The sequence below is a fragment of the Geotrypetes seraphini genome, chromosome 1 (genome assembly GCF_902459505.1).
Source record: "Geotrypetes seraphini chromosome 1, aGeoSer1.1, whole genome shotgun sequence".
In the NCBI taxonomy this organism is placed as follows: Eukaryota; Metazoa; Chordata; class Amphibia; order Gymnophiona; family Dermophiidae; genus Geotrypetes; species Geotrypetes seraphini.
In genome coordinates this window covers 169,383,965-169,400,248 of record NC_047084.1, presented here as the reverse complement: position 1 = coordinate 169,400,248, position 16,284 = coordinate 169,383,965, and the positions used below count along the sequence as shown (strand labels likewise).

Below are 16,284 nucleotides of genomic sequence, written 5' to 3'. Positions count from 1 at the left end.
GGCAGAAAATTTATCGGCACATTTGCATGATACAGTGCTTTCCCGTATTAACTATATTCACATTTCTGTGATCATTGGTTCAGTGCTTTGTCACCTGCACTGTCTGCTCCTGACTTGGATTGGGGGCATAGCTGAAGTAGCGTAATTGCCTTTTAGCTGGAGCAAAAACCAACTGAAATGTCCATTTTGATGGACCATTTACAAGAGTATGTGAAAGCAGCGGATGTCATAACTTGAGTTAGCATGGCAAGTCCAACAAACTTAGCTGCATCATGCAATCTCGCACCCCTAACTCATTTGCATATTACACAATAGGATGTCAAAGATGCTCTTTTTATACCACTACTTGTATGTGCATGTGACTAATACAGGCGTTTGAGACCTAACTTCTGGCCAGGTCAAATATGAAACAGAATGGCTTTTGTAGCAAAAAAAGACACTCTTTCGAGTGATATAAAAAATTAGATGAAGTACAGTTGAGATATTTGCACCCACAAAATGGCCAAAATTTGTATAAAGCACTAATCATTTCTTTGTATAATTATAGCTTTGCTTCCAACTGGCTGCAAATCCTCTGTGCATGTTATGTGCCATGACTTCTGGTACAGTTATGACTTGAATCAAAATACAGGTCAGGAGCAATGAGGAGTCAAAGTAGGCATTAAATTTCTTTTATAACATTTGTTTGCCTACTTTGCTGGCGCATAAAAGGGGATATAAACTAAATGTTACATTCCAAACTTTGCACATGAAGTTAGTGCCAGGGGTTGCATTAATCCACAAATTTTCAATTATCTTGGAGGCTTTGTTTGGCTGTAGTGGCTGGACAAGGATCACATTTTGTGTTACACAGAGCACAGTACTCTGAGAATGACCTACATTTGACAGTCTCTAGGTCTCAAACCAATAGAAATTCAGCTGAAAATTTTTTCATGGTTGACGGGGCTACTGGGCTAGATTGACCATTGGTCTGATCCAGTAAGGCTATTCTTAACGTTATAATAATAATAATAATAACAGTTTATATACCGCAGGACCGTGAAATTCTATGCGGTTTACAATGATTAGAAATGTTACAGATTGAGTGAATAAACAAAGTTACAGATTGAATGAACAAACAAAGTACAGATTTAGCGACAGGTGGTTCTTGCGCTTGGTTGTTAAGGACTAAGATTGAATAGGTTGGTTTCCTAAGTATTTCAGGAATAGATGTGTTTTCAGGCATTTCCTGAATTCTCCATAGGTAGTAGGCACAAGCAATTGTTCAAGGTCTTTACCCCATAATGCTGCTTGATGTGCGAGAAGATGTTGATGATGACTTTTAAATTTACAACTTCTAACCGGTGGAGAAACGAAGTTCAGGAACAGCCACACAATTTTTTTTTTTTCAATTTGGAGGAGGTTGAGTGGGGATGATTTTCAATATTAAACCATTTGACATGGAATGACCCAAAAGTAACTTCATGGCTCTCTGACAGAAGGTGAAGCACACAGGTGTGCAGTTGGTATTCTTATCAATCCTGCCTCTCAAGCATAAAGGTAAAGGAAGAGAAGCTTGCATCTTGGAGATGAATGCATGGCTGCATGGAAGGTGTTGTTGAGAGCATTTTGGCTTTCTGGACTAGGTGATGATCTTCCAAAGACTGCTGAGCAGGTATGTATCTATCAAAGAATGGATGACGTGTCTCAGCAGCAAACTGGCTAACTTAATGAAGAGGGCTTTAAACTGGAGTCATTGGGGTTCGGTGATCAAAGCCCCCAGGTAAATATAGGCCCTCAGAGGTTAAGTGAATCATTAAATCTACACAAATAGAAAAAGGAAAGCCGTATGGGAAATAAGATTCTGGATCTAGAGGCTGTGATGGAAAAGGCTGATTTTGATTTAGTAGCAATCACAGAGACATGGTTTACAGAGAACCATGACTGGGATATAGTTATACAGGGTTATAATCTGTCCATGAAAGACAGGGTAGGAAGAAAAGGAGGGTGAATAATAGTATATGTTAAAGATCATATTAAAGACACAAAATTGCAGGGCCTACAGGATAAGGAAGAGGCAGTGTGGGTCAATTTGGAAAAAGGGAATAGAACATATATTTATATTGGTATGATATACAGGGCTCCTTCACAGACAGAAGAACTGAACAGAGATTTAATTGAAGACATTGAAAATATAGCTGTAAAAGGAGAAGTTTTATTTATTTATTTTATTTCTTCTATTTGTGCGTCGCACATACCTATACAAGCTCTAGGCGACAATTGGTAACTGAACCAACGTGGAATAGGGCCTTAGTGCTTTCGAATGGGGAGAGTATTTCTGATCTTATCGTGGGTGATTATCTGGCATCCAGTTATCACTAGATAACTAGATGCCGACGACGCCAAATTATGCAACATAGTAGGCAAAAGCAGTGGGCCTGACTTTATGACGCAGGACCTACGGCAGTTGGAACAGTGGTCATCAACTTGGCAGCTAAGCTTCAATGCTAAAAAATGTAAGGTAATGCACCTAGGCAAAAAAAAATCCACACAGAACTTACACACTAAATGGTGAAACCTTGTCCAGGACCACAATAGAACGGGATTTAGGAGTGATCATTAGCGATGATATGAAGGCTGCCAATCAGGTGGAGAAGGCTTCGTCCAGGGCAAGACAAATGATGGGCTGCATCCGTAGGGGTTTTGTCAGCAGAAAACCTGAAGTCATAATGCCACTGTACAGATCCATGGTGAGACCTCATCTCGAGTATTGTGTTCAATTCTGGAGACCACACTACCGGAAAGATGTGTTGAGAATTGAATCGGTTCAGCGAATGGCTACCAAGATGGTCTTGGGGCTCAGGGATCTCACGTATGAAGAAAGACTAAAAAAACTGCGGATGTACTCACTGGAGGAGCGAAGAGAGAGGGGGGACATGATTGAGACCTTTAAGTATATCACGGGGCGTATAGAGATGAAAGATGATATCTTTAGTCTTACAGGGCCCTCGATTACCAGAGGACACTCGCTGAAAATCAGGGGAGGGAAATTTCAAGGTGATGCTAGAAAGTACTTCTTCACCGAGAGGGTGGTCGATCATTGGAACGAGCTGCCTCAGCAGGTGATTGAGGCCAACAGCGTGTCAGATTTTAAGAGAAAATGGGATATTCACATGGGATCAATAGGGGAGTAAAAGTCAGGGTCATTGGCATGGGCAGACTCGATGGGCTATAGCCCTTTTCTGCCATCAATTTCTATGTTTCTATGTCAATTTCAATTTCTAGATAATGATGTTTAATATTAAGACAGGTGTGGAAGTGGATCATTCAAAGGTGACTTTAAAAAAAACAAACTAAATAACTTTGTTCAGATGGGGTATTATGTCAAGGATTTGTTGTTTAGCTGGGAACATCTGGAAGAAGTAGTAAAGCATTGGGCAAAACTGAAAGAAGCTACTGTAGGGGCAACAAACCATTTTGTAAGGAAAGTAAGTACAAGTAAGAGGAAAAGAAGAGCCCTTTGGTTCTCAAAAGTAGTAGCTGAAAAGGTAAGGAAAAATAGAGGTCAGCCTTCATAAGCTACAGAAGATCATAGAAAGAGTTGCCATTCTGGGACAGACTGAAGGTCCATCAAGCCCACTATCCTGTTTCTAACAGTGGTCAACCCAGATCACAAGTACCTGGCACGATCCCAAAAAGAGTAAAACAGATGTTATGCTGCTTCTCCCAAGAATAAGCAGTGGATTTCCCCAAGTCCATCTTAATAATGGCTTATAGACTTTTCTTTTGGGATGTTAAAATAAAGAGGGACAGGAAGATGCAATCAAACAGCAGCTTTATTCATAGAGGAACAAATCAATCCACAGACCTGGAGTTTACATGTGCTAAAGAGGAATTAAGAGTTAAAGTTTAATCCTTCAATGTATGGATTGGCATGTTAGGCTGAAGTAGAACTTGTGATACTAATTTGGGAGTTTTTTTTTATCTTTCCTAATTGTCCTTGTTCTCAGCTCCTGATTTGCCTGATATTGTAGATGTACCGTATTTTCACGCATATAACACGCGCGTTATACAAGATTTTACAAACCGCGCAATAGCCATGTGCGTAATATCCGTGAGCGCGTTATACAATTGTTTTCTGTCTTGTTGGCGCCCTCCTCCATCTTCCTGCAGTGTTCGCTGAAAACCGCAGCAGCGGCTTCCATGCGCCTTCTGCGGCTGGGAAGCGTTCCCTTTGACGTCATGACGTCAGAGGAACACTTCTGGGTCAGCCGCAAGAGGCACATAGGATCCGCTGCCCACAGCTTTCAGCGAACAATGAAGGAAGATGGAGGAGGGCGCCAGCAAGATAGAAAACACCGCATCACAATAGAATAGGCATTACAATAGAAAACCTGGGAAACAAAATTACTTCATTGGTAATTTCCCTGCTGGTGGCATTTGCTGATAGTTAAAATAGCTCAGCTAATATTTCTTGTGAAGTAATTTTGCATACGAAGCAACAGTTAGATAAATAGGATTTAAACGCTGGCATGGATTATGAAAGTTCAATGAGGAGCATGCGCAGTATACGCGTGGGCGCGCTATACCAAAATTTTCTTACATAAATTCCTTGTTCCCGCGCGCTATACCTGTGTGCGTGTTGTATGCGTGAAAATACGGTAATAATTTAACATTTGTATTTCCTGATGTTCTTATTTCTTTAATTTTTTCTGTGGATGTCACAGTAATACTGCTTTCTATGATGTCAATAATAAAATTTAATATAAAGTTTAAAAAAACCAAACAGAACAATGCAAAAGTAAATACAATACTTATGGATTGCATTAATACTTCATTTATATTGTAAACTAGTCGGTTGTCATTTGATAGGTGGTATATCAAATACAATTGAAATTAGATACCTTGGGGTCTTCAGAAATGATGACCCAACAGATCCCTTTCCTGTTTGGTGACTGCTAATTTCACACCCAATATCCAATGTCTACTTTGACAAGGAAATATCTTGTACAACTGTTTGTGACTCGGCTTGAGCTCAGATTTGGAAAAGAAAATACATTTCAAATCCAAATCTTTGCATTTCTGCACGCAGAGGAATGGATCGGTCAAGGATATGCTCCTTGATTAGGTAGTCCAACAAATAAAGTTAGGAGAATTTTAAGCCTTATTCATGAACCAATGCCCAGAATCTAAAGATAGCGCTACAATCGATTAATGCTGGACTAGCACCAGTGTTAATCTGCACAAAATGTTCAGAGGAATCTAACACACCAAAGATTAGTGCAAATAGCAGTTTAATGTAGTCAAATGGATGTTAACGAGGTCATTTTCTAGTCCCTCTCTATTACTCAGAGAACACTGCGCAAAACAGAGCCAACCTAATGCCAGCTGGGAATTGGCGTTGGCGTGTTTGCCTCCTTAAAATCTGCTGGTTTTGATTGAATTTAAAAACGGAAGGAAGCCCATACAAGTCTCTCACCATTTGGAAAGTCAAAAATGAAAGTCCACACTTGCGCCTGTTTTCTGTGCTTAAATATAAGTCTTCCAGTGAAAATAATTTCAAGGGATTATATAGAAAAGGTACAGAGGAAGGTGCCAATGTATGCTTCACTGCCAGGTTTCCTGGGCATGCACACAAAAGTAATATTTACTGCAAAACTCTTGTGTGTATGCATCAGGTACCTACTGATCTTACTTTCAGTCTTACAGCATGCATATTATTTGTTGAGCAATGGGAAGTTATTTTTTTGTGAGGTTCCTGCACTGTTCGTATAGCGCCGTAGTTCTGAGCACCAGTCTGTAGGTGCCTTAGTTTTATGCTCAGTGCTGATCATCAGAACCTAACTTCTTTTTCCCACCCTTGCTCTGCTTCTGGACTAGCCTCTTTCATACACACCTAAAAAGTTAAATGTCTCTCAAAATCAAGTCCCTAATTTTAAGCTATTTGGCTGGGCACATAAATCTTTTGAACGTTGGACCTCTATTTTCTGGCAGAATAAAAGTCATAAAACATTTAGTCATTCTTTCAATTTGTTAATATTTCATTTTATAACATAACATAAACCATTATTTATATACCGCAAAATTTTTTCAGTTCGAGGCGGTTTACAGGAAAAATGGCTGAGAAGAATCAGTGAGCTAAAGCAATGGAAAGAGGACTGAAAATTGTAGATTGCATAAAGGGAGGTTAAGCAGGGTTTTATAAGGAGGGAAATAAATATATAGGAATGTTCATAGTCGTAGAGTGTCAGTGGGGCAGGAGTCTTTTCATGGAAAATTTAAAGATGGGTCATCCTATTTGGGGAAGAGGAGCATTTTTAGGAGTTTTCTGAAGTGCATGTAAGAGGTTGATGTTCTGGTCAGTTGCCTCCATTCGGGATCTTTGGAGGCTGCTTGGTAGGGTAGGAGTCTGTTTATGAATTTCTTAAGGATGCATCCTTTAATTGAGGGGAAGGAAAAGAATGATTAAGGTCGAGTAGATCGTCTGGGTCTGGTGAATGTGGACCGATTGGTGAGGTAGTTGGGCAGTTGACCATACAGAGCTTTGAAGAAGAGACATCTGAATTTGAAAAGTACTCGGCTCTCAATTTCCAGCCAATGAAGTTTTTGGTAGAAAAGTGTGATGTGATTGAATTTTTTCAGGCTGAATATGAGCCTCACTGTGGTGTTTTGGATGATGCTTAGTTTCCAGAAGTGTTTGCGTAGTCCTGCTAGGTAGATGATGTTGCAGTAATCTAGGATGCTTGGACTAGGAGTTTGGACTAGAAGTTTGAAAGGCGCCTGGTCAAAGTATTTTCTGATGGATCTGAGTTTCCAGAATATGTTGAATCCTTTGCTTGTGACATGGTTGACTTGGGCAGACATGGGCAGTTGTCTGTCTAGATGCATGCCCAGGATTCTGATTGGGGAAGAGATGGGGAAGTTGCTTCCCCTTAGGGTTATGGAGTTTATTGAAGAATTGGTGGCTGTGGCTAAGAAGAATTTTGTTTTCTCAGTGTTCATTTAAAGTGGGACATCCAATTTTCTATTGTAGACGGGATGGTGTCTATTCTATGCATTTCTGTGGGCGTCAGACATGTGAAAGGGAGGACAATTGTAATGTTGTCAGCATAGCTGTAATGGGAGACGTTTAGACTATTGAGTTGTTCTCCTAGGGAACCAAGGTAGACGTTGAAGAGTAAGGGCGACTATGGGGAATCTTCTGGAATGCCACAATCGCTGGTCCATGACATAGATGGTGTGTCCCCAATCTTGACTTGGTAGCTGTGAGATTTCAGGAAGCCCTTGAACCAGTTTAGTACATTTCCTGATAGTCTGTAGGCTTCTAGGCTGCCACCAGTTCTCACAAGTCCCATGAGAACTTGTGGCAGTTATTCAGGAAGCGGCTCAGAGCAAGGCAGAAGTGCAAAAAGCTCGCTCATGCAAAGTACACTGCTGAGCCACACAGCCATTCAGAGAGGGGCTCAGCGTGGGGCAGGAGCGCAGAAAGCTCACTCCTGCCTGGTACACCGCTGGACCACCAGGGATTCAAAAAGGTACACAGGGCGAGGCAGAAGGGAAGTAAAAAAATTGTCAGAATCAGCCAGGACTGGATACTGGAGGTATCCCTCCTGTCCCAGTCTACCACTGGACCATCAGGTCATATGGCAGGCTCAGTGGAGGCCTGCAAGACATCGGGAAAGAGGGGGAACAGGATACAGGGCAGGGAGATGGGACAGGGTGCAGAGCCTGGCAGGGAGAGAGGGGGGTTGGATGCGGATCCTGATCCTGGCAGGCTACATGAATATTAAACATCCCCCCCCAGCTTATATTCGAATTAACCTTTTTTTTCTTCTTTTTTTTTTGGGGGGGGGGAAGGGTACCTGGACTTATATTCGGATCGTCTTATATTCGAGTATATATGATAACTCCTCCCTAAGGAAGTCCCCCATCATGACAAAGTTAGTTTTTTTAACTCTAGGACCCTGAATAAGTGTTCTCCTCCTGCTTCTTAATATTGAACTAGAGAATGACAAGGGGAAAAAATTTGTCCCAGTCACCAAGACCACCGTCCCTGTCACCGCCCCATCCCCGTGATCACTGCCTCCGCTCCATCCCCGCGACTACTATCCCCGTAGCATTCATACAAGTCTCAGTACTGCAATACTTAGCTTATTTCTTCCTTATAAATCAAAGTTCTGGCTGCTGAACTAGAGAAAAAGATGTTCAGCTGGCAGGGCTTTGTTTATAAATTTTTATCAACACAACGAATATACTACTTTATCCTAAAGCAAAAAAAAAAATAGGAACTAAATAAATAGAAATTTTTTTCAACCTTTTTTGTCTGGTTTCTGCTTTCCTCATCTTCTCAATCGATTCCTTCCATCCACTGTATGTCTTCTATCAGCATCTTCCATTTGCTCTATTATTGTGCCTCTCCCTTCAACCCCCCCCCCCATTGGTCTGGCACCCATCTTCTTCCCTCCGCTCCCCCCATAATCTGGCATCTCTGTCTTCTTCCCTTCCAGCGTCTTCTCCCCACTCTCTGTTCCCCATTTCCCTTCAGCGTCTTCTCCCCACTCTCTGTTCCCCATTTCCCTTCAGCATCTTCTCCCCACTCTGTCTTCCCCATTTCCCTTCAGCGTCTTCTCCCCACTTTCCTTTAGCAACTTCTCCCCACTCTGTCTTCCCCAATCCCCATTTCCCTTCAGCGTCTTCTCCCCATCACTACCCTTCCCTCTCACCACCTCACCGCCCTTCAGCACCCCTTGTGCAGCCTAACAATCTCCCTCCCTCCCCCTTACTTTCGCGGTGCGTTAGTAATTTAACTTGCTCAAGCTGATCGAGCTTGCCTGCAGTCGTGTGTGTGTGAGCGGAAGCTTCTCCGAGAAACTTCCGCTCACACACACGTGACTGCAAGCAGGCTCAGCCGGCTTGAGCAAGTTATTTTACTAACACGCTGCGAAGGTAAGGGAGGGGGATTCGGCCAGTAGGTATTAAGGAGGGAGGGGGCCATGCATGATCGGAGACCATGCGCGTTCCCTCCCTTAACTGCGGGGACAAGACCATTCACTGCTCCACGGTGCGGTGGATGGCCTTGTCCCCGTGCCTGCAGTGAGCACTTCCCCCCCCCCATTTCAGCAGGTTACCCATTGTTATCCGCGGCTAGTCGCGGGTAACAACCACCATGTTATTCTCTATATTGAACCACACCATTCGTTGATCACTAGATGCCAAATGATCGCTCACTGTAACATCAGAAACACTCCCTGTTTCTAAGCAGCAGGATGGCTACCAAATTCTGTGGTTTAATCAACTTCTTACCCACTTTGTTTGCACTTACTGCCACCCTAGCTAGTTTGCTCATCAGTCAAACAGTATCACGTTAAATTCATGAGACTCCATTTGTGAAAGCATGTTGCCTAAGACCCTCTAACACATTGGTTTCAAGGTTTTGCAGGTATTCTTTCCTTAAGTAACATTTCTCTTTGCCCACTATTGATAAAGATATGCTTTTCTGCTTCCTCAGTATTCTTTATATTGGAAAACAGATTTTGCTTCCATCCTATTAGATTCTCCTGATGCTTCCTTCGGTGCCTTAGGATGTACCCCTTAAGACCATAACTATTTTTAGTCTGAATACACAGAAAAATATATATTCCAGCTATCCATGCTCTTCTGATCTTCTTGGCCTTAGACCCCTCCCCCATTTTCTTCCTTTGATTCTATTCCCCTTTTTGCCACGGTTTCATTTACCTGTCTACAGAAAATTTTACCTACTACCTCTCCTGACTTCACAACATATTCCTTCCTTTGAATTTCTGCCAGTCTAAATGCCCTTCCTGCTTTCCTCTATTATTTCTGCTAACACTGCCTGGCTTCCTCTTCCAGCATTTCTTCATCTCCTGAATGCTCTCTCTTATTTTTTTGAACCGCTATGATCTGTATATTCTTTTCTCCGACACAAAGATTTGTTGCTGTACAATGCTGGTTTTCAAGATGTTTTAATGTGTATTGTGTTGACACTGTAAATAACAAATTATGCCATAATGTCTACCATTATTTGAATATATATTCTGCTGAAATTATGCCTATATCTGGCTTATTCTTACCTTGGGTGAAATTTCTTTTTAAAAAAGGCAGTAAACAAACCAATAAATAGTTCCTCTGTGCCTCTAAACACCCTACGCCTAACATGGCTTTAACATAATCATTCATCTTCTTAAAGTCAGTCTTTCTGGCATCTGATTCCTGTTAAAAGTACATAAGAACATAAGCATTGCCATACAGGGACAGACCAAAAAGTCCATCAAACCCAGTACTGTATCCTATTTCTAACAGTGGTCAATCCAGGTCACAAATACCTGGCAAGATCCCCAAAACATAAAAAAAGATTTTATGCTGCTTATCGTAGGAATAAGCAGTGGGTTTTCCCAAATATGCCTTAATAATGGTTTATAGATTTTTCTTTTAGGAACTTCTCAAAACTTTTTTTAAACCTTGCTAAGCCAACTACTTTTATCTCATTCACCAATAATTCCAGGGTTTAATTTGAGTGAACAAATATTTTCTCTAATTTGTTTAAATGTATTTCTTGAAAGAATAAACAAGTGATTTACATCTACCCATTTCACTCAATATTTTATAGACCTCTATCATATCTCCCCGAGCCCTAGCCTATTATGCTATTCTTCATAAGGAAAGCATTCCAACCCTTTTATTATTTTCATCTTCCTTCTCTGTACCTTTTCTAATTCTGCTATATGTTTTTTGAGATGTGGTGACCAGAATTGCACACAATTTTCCAGGTGCAGTTTTACCATAGAGTAATACAAAGACATCATAATATTCTAGATTTGTCCTGCATTTCTTTCTTAATAATTCCTAACCTTCTATCTACTTTCTTAGCCGCTACACACTGAACATTATCACTGAAAATATCATTGACAAGAACATCTAATGTGGAATTTTACAAAATGTAGCTATAAGTTTGAGCTCCTCTTCCCTACATGCATCTCATTGCACTTCCATTTGGGTGTTCCATTGAGAATATTGACCATTTAACTCTATTTTTGTTTTCTATCCTTTAACCAGTTCTAAATCCATAAAAGAATAAACATAGAAACATAGAAACATAGAAATTGACGGCAGAAAAGGGCCACAGCCCATCGAGTCTGCCCACACCAGTGACCCACCCCCTGATTCTTACTCTCCTAGAGATCCCACATGAATATCCCATTTCCTCTTGAAATCTAACACGCTGCTGGCCTCAATCACCCGCTGAGGCAGCTCGTTCCAATGATCGACCACCCTTTCGGTGAAGAAGTACTTCCTAGCATCACCCTGAAATTTCCCTCCCCTGATTTTCAGCGAGTGTCCTCTGGTTACCGAGGGCCCCGTAAGACTGAAGATATCATCTTTCACCACTATACGCCCAGTAATATACTTAAAGGTTTCAATCATGTCTCCTCTCTGTCTTCGCTCCTCCAATGAGTACATCCGCAGTTTTTTTAACCTTTCTTCATACGTGAGATCCCCGAGCCCCAAAACCATCCTAGTAGCCATTCGCTGAACCGACTCAATTCTCAACACATCTTTTCGGTAGTGTGGTCTCCAGAATTGAACACAATACTCGAGATGAGGTCTCACCATGGATCTGTACAGTGGCATTATTACTTCAGGTTTTCTGCTGACAAAACCCCTACGGATACAGCCCATCATTTGTCTTGCCTTGGATGAAGCCTTCTCTACTTGATTGGCAGCCTTCATATCGTCACTAATGATCACTCCTAAATCACGTTCCATCGTGGTCCTGGACAAGGTTTCACCATTTAGTGTGTAAGTTCTGTGTGGATTTTTTTTGCCTAGATGCATTATTTTACATTTTTTAGCATTGAAGCCTAGCTGCCAAGTTGATGACCACTGCTCGAGCTTTCTTAGGTCCTGCGTCATAAAGTCAGGCACACTGCTGTTGCCAACTATGTTGCATAGTTTAGCATCGTCGGCAAACAGTGATACTTTTCCTCTAAGTCCTTGGGTCAAATCTCCTATGAATAAATTGAATAGAATCGGCCCTAAGACGGAGCCCTGAGGTACTCCACTCATCACTGCTGACTTTTTGGAGGGGGTACCGTTTACCATCACCCTTTGAAGCCTACCATCTAGCCAATCCTTTATCCATGTAGTGAATGTATCCCCTAATCCCATCGATTTTAGTTTGTTCAACAGCCTTCGGTGTGGGACGCTATCAAAAGCTTTGCTGAAGTCCAAATATATCACGTCAAGGGACTCACCGGCATCCAGATGACTGGTCACCCAGTCAAAGAAGTCAATTAGATTAGATTGGCAGGACCTTCCCCTGGTAAATCCATGTTGATGTGGATCACGTAAACTTTCTTCGTCTAGAATTTTGTCAAGTTCTTGTTTGATCAGTGTTTCCATGAGTTTACACACTATGGATGTAAGACTCACCGGTCTGTAATTTCCTGTCTCTGTTCTGCATCCCTTTTTGTGGAGTGGAATTACGTTAGCCGTTTTCCAGTCTAGGGGTACTTTTCCCGTGCGCATGGAAAGATTGAAGAGTACGGATAGTGGTTCAGCCAGAACTTCACTCAGCTCTCTGAGTACCCTGGGGTGTAGATTATCTGGCCCCATGGCTTTGTCCACTTTGAGTCTTGAAAGTTCGTGGTAGACGCTACTAGGTGTAAACTCGTAATCGCGAAACAGGTCATTTTGGCTGTCTCTTATTTGTAGTTGTGGACCATCTCCCGGTGCTTCACAGGTGAATACTGAGCAGAAGTATTCGTTTAGCAGTTCTGCCTTGGTAGTATCAGATTCTGCGTAGTTTCCATCTGATTTCCTAAGGCGTTCTATTCCATTTTTGTTTCTCTTCCTGTCGCTAATGTACCTAAAGAAGGATTTGTCCCCTTTTTTAATGTTCCGTGCTAGATCTTCCTCTGTTTGAAGTTTGGCTTCCCTGACTGCCTTTTTGACAGCCTTAGATCTGGCCAGATAGTCTTCTTTTGCCTCCCTTTTCCCAAGATGTTTGTAGTTGATAAATGTTTCTTTTTTCATTTTAATGAGGTCCGAAATTTCCTTGTTGAACCATTGTGGTTTTTTGTTTTTCCGGCGTTTGCTTACTGTTTTTACGTAGCGGCCAGTTGCTTCATTCAGGATGGATTTTAGATTTGACCACCTTCTTTCCCATGACTTTTTTTATCATTATTCATAACTTTATAAATTTTACATACCATCAAAAAAATGATAACAAGAAATAGGAAAAAGTAATGAAGTCAGAAATAAGTCTATACAATATAATCAAACAACAAAATTCATCAAAAATTAATAGGAAATTAAGGATCCAAGAAAAGGAAATTATACCAAGGAAAATTTTAGCAGAGAGCAAGTCATCCAGACACATTTTATGCAGCCAGATTACTATAGCATTTGGGTCTATATTCAAATATTAACATCCTCTTTTGCCACTATCAAATCATTTTGGGTCAAAAATTGATATATTTTACCTTTGAAGGAAATTAAACAAAGGCCTGAACTACACACGTTGTGTCAGCAGACAGCATTCGTTTTCTTCGTGGCATTACACTCCTCTGTGATTGATTTGTGGTTAAATTCATTTGAGTGTTAGCACACCTCGTGTATCTTCATTAGTGACTTTCAAGACTCCTGAGGCAGGCCTGATGGCTGAAACATGCGCATGTCAAGTCAATTTGATGTTTGAACAATAAAGATCATCATTTCACCAGATGAATTGAAGGACATTTCTTTAGTGCACATCATTCATTTTTGGACAATTCCACTTTGGTTGTTGCATATTTGTGGTTGTGGTGTTGTTTTTTCCCCTGTTTCTTTCTTTAGAAAAAGTTGAGCAACACTACTGCATTAAATTTTGTGTAAAGCTTGGCGATTCCCAAGTGGAAACGATCTGCAAGATTCAACAGGCCTTCGGGGATGAAGCAATGGCCACCACATAGATAAAGAAGTGGTCAGACGAGACAAGATGGCGACGAGAGCGGACGCCTGAGTAGGAGGTTCCCTCTCTGCAGTCGGCAGGCGTTTTGCTGAAGTGACCTAGCAACCCTCTTACCTCGATATGGGGAAGAGGAAAGGAGCCCTTTGCAGCAATCCTCCGGCTGCGATAGCGGCACCGCATCTGGTGCAAACTACAATCGAGGGAGCGTTAGCCCGCTCGAGTGAATCTTCGGGGGCTACTTCAGGGGTAAGCCCGAATACATCGGGCGAACTCAGCCAGCACATTCGGGCGTTGTTGAGCCCGGAGCAGAGGCAGCCACCACCACAACCCGGAAGTAGTGCAGAGTCGGGAGTTCCTGAGGAAATCATGACCCCGGAAGGTACATCGATCCCCAGAGAAGGAGGACAGCCAGCTCCAATTCTATCGGGAGCTGAAGAAGATAGAGAACAGCAGCAGTTTTCCCACTCTGCAGAGGAGTTGAGAGGAGCTTCGGGAGGAAGTAACATCAACTTTGGGGTGTTGGAGAAGCCTAAGGTAATAAATATGGAGGCTTTATGGCAGGCCATATCAGTTATGGACGCTAACCTCAAACTATCTTTTTCCACTTTAAAAATTGATTATGGGACCATTCACTCTAAAGTGGAGCAACAGGGCTTGGTCCTTAAAGATTTAAGTGAGAAATTAGAAAAACAGGAGTCAAGAATATCCGAAATGAAAACTTTGGATTTGGAATTGGTAAAAGAAAGATCATTTACTGCCAGGAAAATTGAAAGTTTTGAGAACCAACTAAGGAAAAATAATCTGAGACTCCTAAATTTTCCTAAATGTCCCTTAATTTCACCAATGGAGATGGCAAGAAAATACTTTAAGGAAATTTTGCTAATTCCCACAGAAAGTTTGCCACCAATTGTTAGAGCCAATTATCTGCAATTAAAGAAACCTGTAGAAGTTTCCACTCCTAATGAGATTCAAGGGACAGATAATGACAACATGAATTTAACGACGTTTCTGGAGAACTCTTTAGAGGTTATAACCGAAAGGAAAACCCTGTTAATAACTCTTGCTTTAGAAAGTGATAGAGAATATATACTACGCTTGTTCTTTCGTCATATTAATGATCAATTTTTAGGCTCTAATGTTCGAATATTTCCTGACATGTCATTGAGATCTCAGAGGCGTAGGAAGGAATTCTTGGCATTACGGCCAAGAGTCCTAGCCTTGGGAGCAAACTTTATGTTGAAATTTCCTGTAAAATGTTTTGTTTCATATCAGAATAAGAATTACTTATTTTTTGAGCCTAAACAATTGATAGGATTTATAGAATCTAAAGAGCATGTAGGGCCTGTAACTGAAAATGAGTAACCTGCTATGAATGGCTGTAGCACCGCAGAAAAATGCCGCTTTCTATGTTGGATAAGATTCGTCTTATTTCTTATTTTTATTTTTTCTTAAGTCTCTCTCCAAAAGTTGTGGACTAAATAATTTGAACTATTATTGAGTAACCAAAACACTGTGTTAAGTGGATTTGGGGTTATAGTTTTGGTTTTGTTTTTTTTTTCTCTTATAATAATTTGTGTAATCTGTGTACAAGTATGTTTATTGCTTGTTTGTATTAATCAAATTGAATAAATAAATAATAAAAAAAAGAAGTGGTACAACCACTTCAGAGATGGCTGCACATCAGTGGAGAGTGAAGCACATTAATGAGATTGTCATTAACCAAGTGAGGACCCTGGTGATGCAGGATTGTCGAATCACAATCAGAGAATTTGCAGACAAGGTGAGCATTAGTGTTGGATCCGTTCATTCCATTTTGACCGAGGATTTGGACTTCAGGAAAATTTCAGCGAAGTTCGTGTCAAAGCTGCTAATGATCAAGCAGAAGCAACTCCGTTTGGAGATCGCACAGGACATGCTGGAGATTGTGAACAGTGATCCCAACTTCCTCAGCACACAACATGGCTCCATGTGACTTCTGGCTTTTCCCCAAGCTGAAAATGCCCCTGAAAGGGACCAGATTTCAGTCAAGAGAAGACATCATGTAGAATGCGATGGACCAGTTGCAAGCAATCTCAAAAGAGTCATTGCAGTGCTGCTTCCGACAGTGGCAGAACTGTTGGAAAAAGTATGTGGCAGCCCAAGAGAACTACTTTGAAGGAGATTAGTATAAGATTGTCGTGTCTGAATAGGAGTATTTTTTATGAATAAAGGTCTGATACTTTTTGAACAGCCCTCGTATATCCATTGTCTTTCACCAAGATAGACCAAGATTTTGAATCTCCTGAACATTAACACCAAGAGTTACAAACATCAGCTTGCTGACTCGATGGCCAGGC

General features: G+C 41.2%; 1 protein-coding gene across 4 annotated transcripts in view; it reads right to left on the bottom strand.

Moving 5' to 3' along the window:
• RAPGEF2 (Rap guanine nucleotide exchange factor 2) overlaps positions 1 to 16,284 on the bottom strand; it is a 651,997-nt gene that overhangs the window by 382,562 nt on the left and 253,151 nt on the right. The gene's annotated exons all lie outside the window — the stretch shown is intronic.